This window comes from Gossypium hirsutum, chromosome A11 (assembly GCF_007990345.1).
Source record: "Gossypium hirsutum isolate 1008001.06 chromosome A11, Gossypium_hirsutum_v2.1, whole genome shotgun sequence".
Taxonomy (NCBI): domain Eukaryota; kingdom Viridiplantae; phylum Streptophyta; class Magnoliopsida; order Malvales; family Malvaceae; genus Gossypium; species Gossypium hirsutum.
In genome coordinates this window covers 74671002-74677001 of record NC_053434.1, presented here as the reverse complement: position 1 = coordinate 74677001, position 6000 = coordinate 74671002, and positions in this window count along the sequence as shown.

Below are 6000 nucleotides of genomic sequence, written 5' to 3'. Positions count from 1 at the left end.
AACATTATAGAGAGAAAATGTACCAGTAATCACATCAGGTGAGGAAGCATCTTCACCGCTTTAATAGCATAAGTTCTAGCCGGAGCCCTTCCTTCAGGTCTAACCGGTGCATCCCTGGCTACATTCTTACTGCTTGTTTCACTTCCAACTTTTCTCGGATACCTTCCCCTCGAGTCTGCACCACTAGCTTTTACATTCTGAAATTTTTCTTTCTCAGCTCTTTCTGGGCAGTCTCTAATAAAATGATCCGGAGAACCACATCGAAAACATTCATTTGCTCTGCACGGACCAAAATGATTTCTACCACATCGCTGGCACTCGGGTTTAACAAATCTCGAGTTCCCTACACTGGCTGCAAAAGTATTATGTGATTTAGGACCCACATTTTGCTTCTTATAATTCCCATATGATTGTCCAGCTGAAGCTTGGGAACGAGGATTCATATTCCTTGACTTCCTAGGTTGCTGTGAAAATGAACTACTCATCGGTCTTTTCTTCCAATTTCTAGTCTCAGCCTCTACCTTTTTCTTTTCTTTAAGTAGTTCTTCAGCCTTGCAAGCTCGATCATCCAGTACTACCATTTCTTTTAGTTCAAGGATCCCGAAAAATACTTTAATGTCTTCGTTGAGCCCGTCTTCAAATCGTCGGCACATCTTGGCTTCTGTAGGAACATATTCCCTGGCATACTTACTCAATCGAACAAACTCTCTTTCATATTTTGAGACTGTCATATTACCTTGCTTCAGCTCAAGAAACTCTTTACATTTCTGATCAATAAACCTTTCACTAATATATTTCTTCCGAAACTCTTCTTGAAAGAATTCCCAGGTTACCCTCTCTTTCGGTACCACCGAAATCAAAGTCTTCCACCAATTATAGACTGAATCTCTCAACAAAGATGTAGCACATTTCAAACATTCTTCAGGTGTACAAGATAATTCATCAAATACCCGGATATAATTTTCAAGCCAGAACTCTGCTTTCTCTGCATCATCATCAATATTTGCTCTAAATTCTTCAGCCCCTTGTTTATGAATTCTGTCAACGGGGGTCCCGTGAAATTTTATCATATCCATACCTTGAGGCATCGGGGGTACAGGTTGAGGAATTGGGGGAGGTGGGGGAGGTCGTACATTTGGGTTCGTACGAACGAACTCAGTGTACCATGCACTCATCATTTGGAGAAAGGCTTCCCGATCCCTTTCTCCTCCTCCCTGACCAACAGTAGGGGGTGGGTTTTCAGTCGGCGCTGCTCCTTCAGCCGGAGCTGGCGCATTACTCTCCACTTCATCTGCAACAGCTGGATCGGGATCCATTTACTATATAAAAAAAATTCATTTAAAAAGGTCAGAAGTCGTCACACTATCACAATTCATACATATGGCATGTATAGCAAAATCCATACATACAACACGTAGTCCGAGAACTGACTAAACCTGCTCTGATACCACTAAAAGTAATGCCCCCACGCCCGAGACCGTCGCCGGAGTCGAGTATGAGGTGTTACTAAGCTTAATTTAACATATTTAGAACTTTGGATTATTTATTTCTACATTCACAGCTTTTAAGCTACTTGCATCACAGTCACAAGAAAAATCATATCTCGAGTTACAAAACTCGAAATCAAGATCCGTAAAATTTCCCTAAATATAGACTCATATACCTAACTACTAATTTTTTTCTAGAATTTTTGGTTGGGCCAATTAGTACAGTTTATTAGTTAAATTTACCCCTATTTCAGGACTTGACTGGTCTGACCTCTGTTTACTACGAACCACGTTTCTCTCTGTACAAAATCCATATGACTATGAGGTTTGTTTTTCATGAAACTATACTCAATAAGGATTCTGATACTATAAAATACACTACCTAATTATATCTTTACAATTTATGGTGAATTTATAAATTTGGAACAGGGGATTCAGAAACTGCTATGACCCTATTTCACTAAAATTAAAATATCTTGTAACATATAATTCCTTTACCTGTTTCATTTGTTCCATATGAAACTAGACATAATAAGCTTCAATTTGATATGTAGTCCGTCACCAGGTTCAATTTCTATGATTTTTAGTAAATTTTTAAACTCACGTCAGTGTTGCTGCAGTATTCTGTTTATGGCAAATTTCATCCCTTTTATGAGTTTTTATGCACTAAGTATCTTAATAATTTTCCTTAACATCAAATATAATCTAAACTAACTATTTTCATAATTTATCATTATCAAGCATTTCCTCAACCATTCCATCACCATACCATAAGATCATTTACACAAAAAAGGTATATTGCTATACATGCCATACTTAAATTTTACAAGCCATTACCAAAAGTCTTCCGGATAGTGTGACTGAGCCTTTGACCTATCCCGACTCCTGAGCTGGCTTGTCCAAAACTACAATGAGTAAGAAGGAGGGAGTAAGCATAAATGCTTAGTAAGTTCATATGCAAATAATAAGTAACATAACAAACAGTCATACCAATCAACATTAGCATGTATCACTAAAACACATATCACATTTTTAATCATTTTTCATCATCTTATTACCTTATCGTGGTTGTATCAATACTCAACCCGAGGGTTAAATAAATACCTATCCAAAATATCCATTTCACATCACTTACCAATACGTCTCTTTACATCTCGAATATTCCTCCATTTGAGTAGAACTTTACCCGTTGAACACATCGGAATATAATTCGAATACATGGATAACTTGCACATAAGTGCCATATATGCAATCAAGCAATCATGTAACCCGCCCATAAGCGAACTCGGACTCAACTCAACGAGCTCGGGCGTTCGCATCCATAAGTGAACTCGGACTCAACTCAACGAGTTCGGATGCCCAGTTACATCTCCCGAACTCGGACGCAACTCAACGAGTTCGGACATTCGCATCCATAAGTGAACTCGAACTCAACTCAACGAGTTCGGATGCTCAACCATCCTAGTGACATGTCACTTGTATCCTAATCTATTCCTAAGGTTCAAACGGGCTTTTTCCTCGAACACTTATCCTTGCCGTCTTCCATAGAGTGCCGAAATCAATACTCGGTAACAATTATATTTAACAAGTAGTTCACATAATTTACATATTATTTGAAATTAACCACAAAGCATACATTTCATAATAAAATTCAGCATAACATATAATTAACATCAATAACTTAAAAATAACCATTATGCTACATTATTTACACATGAACTTACCTTGGTACCAAAATACAAAGATTTTGCAATTTAGTCCACAATCTTTTCTTTTCCTCGATTGAGGTCGATTCCACGTCTTTCTTGATCTAAAATAACACATTTAGCTTATTTAATACTCACATTATCAAATTAATCCTTAACTCAAATTTTGGCAAAATTACAATTTTACCCCTAAACTTTTGCATATTTACATTTTTCCCCTAGGCTCGGGATTAAACTTTATTCCTTATTCTTATGTTTTACAACATGCTGATCACTTTTCTCTTCTATGGCAACATCAAATTCTCACTCTAACATGTACTTGTGACTATTAGGTATTTTTACCGATTAAGCCCTTTTACTCGTTTTTGCTTTAAATCGAGTAGTACAAGTTGTCTAACATAATTTAAAACTTCATATTCTATCATAAAACATCAAAATACACAAATTTCACCTATGGGTATTTTTCCAAATATAAACCCTAGGTTAAATTATTGCTAACATAAGCTTTATCGAGTTACCGGGATCTCAAAAACGTAAAAATCATTAAAAACGGGGCTTGGAATCACTTACTATGGAGCTTGGAAGCTTGAAACAAACCCCAGCTATGGAGAACCCTTGAAATTTCAGCCTAATGAAGAAGATGGACAAAAATTGGCTTTTAATTTTGTTTTTAATTCATTTTAATAACTAAATGACCAAAATACCTTTACTACTAAACTTTCCAAAAATTCCTTCCATGTCCTAATTTTGTCCATGAACTTAAAATTGGTCAAATTGCTATTTAAGACCTCCTCATTAATATTCCAAAACAATTTCATACTAAAAACTTCTAGAATGCAAGTTTTGCAACTTATTCAATTTAGTCCTTACTTTCAATTTAAGCACTTTAGGCATAAAATTTCATCACGAAATTTTCACACAATCATGCAATCATATCATAAACCTCAAAATAATTATAAAATAATTATTTCTATCTTGGATTTATGGTCACGAAACCACTATTCCGATTAGGCCCTAATTCGGGATATTACACTCCAACCAAAATTCTGCTCTCTCTGGGTCTTCATCTATGTTTGACCAAAATTCCTCAGCCCCGTGCTGTCTAATTCTATCCACTGGAGGTTTCTCTCTTCTAGCCATTTTTACTCCTTGAGGAGCTATATGAATGGGTTGAGGAATTGGGGGAGGTGGGGGAGGTGAAGTATTCAGATTCACACGAATAAACTCCGAGTATCATGCATCCATCATGTGGAGGTAAGCTTCTCTAGCCCCTCCGCCCTAAATCATTGTCACGGGCCCACTATCTATTGGCGTGGTCCCTTCAGCGGGAGCCAGTGCATTACTTTCCACATCATCCACCGTAACCACGTCAGGATCATTTACTATATATAAAAACACAATTTATTTTGTCAAGAGTCGCCGCATTATCAATACACAATTATGGCATGTATAGCTAGACTCCTACTCACGCTAGGTTAGTCCTAAAATCGACTAAACCATAGCTCTGATACCACTAAATGTAACACCCCTCACCCGAGTCTGAGGCCGAGACTTGACACGAGGCATTACCAGACTTAAATGCATGCATACAATGATTTTTGAGTTATGAAAACTAGGTCAAATCATCCTTCGGAAACTATCCGGGATTAAACTGAACATCTTTAAAGACTTTGAAAAAAGAGAATGTAACTTGAGATAGGGGCATACACCCATGTGGAAAGATGACACGCCTGTGTGGCCATTTTGACCGACCGTGCTGAAGGCCTGTGTGGTTCACATAGCCTAAGCAAAAGGGGACACACCCTTGCCCCAAGCTCGTATGAATTAAATTTCAAATTTGAACCTATAGGGGTTTTCACACGGTCGAGCACACGCTCGTGTCTGCAGCCTGTGTTCCCCAAACGGCCATAACCCACCCCTGTTGTAGCCCGTGTGTAAAAACCTTGACATTCTATTTCTGACGCCAGCAATAAATTAGAGGCACACGGCCAAGGCACAAGCCCGTTGCCAAAGGCCATGTCCTCCACATTACTGAGACACACGACCGTGTCTTTTCCCATGTGTTTACTACTTTGCATACTGACTTGCAAATTCGAGGTCTAGAGGACACATGGTCGAACAACACGCTCATGGGGCTGACCGTGTCACACATGCCCGTGTGTCTAGCCGCGTGGACAAAAATAGGCTATCTACCAAGACTTTTTGCCACCCTTGCTTACACCTTCCTACAAAACAATACATACCACCAATTCACACGGCAACACAAAGCCAATTCAACCATAACAAGATATCTAATATAACAACATTACACTTTAACAATCTTACAAGAACTTGATTAGTCATGCGATTTAGTCATCTATGAAATCATCATCATTTGCACTTATCAAATACCAATATTAGCCACCATCCAGGCATTATACAAAATGACTAAAGAGCTATGACAAGCCACTCATTTGGTCCAAAACAATGGGACCATTACAAAAAGACTAGTTCCTATACATGCCATAATCAAAATGATAAAACTAGCTATACCAATTGCTTCAAGGATAGATTGACTGGCTTCTCTGACGTAAGGCGATGATTCATGAGCTACTTTGGCGGCACTATAAGAAAATGGATAGGAAAAGCGGTAAGCATAGAGCTTTATCAAGTCATATGCAAATAATGAGTAACTGTAAGCTACCATAAGGGATCATACTCCCAACATATCTCAATTTGCACATGAAAGTAAGGATTCATAAACACTACTTGCTTATATTTGTTTCTCACCAATCATATAACATTGGTTTGAATTCACATTTCATAAT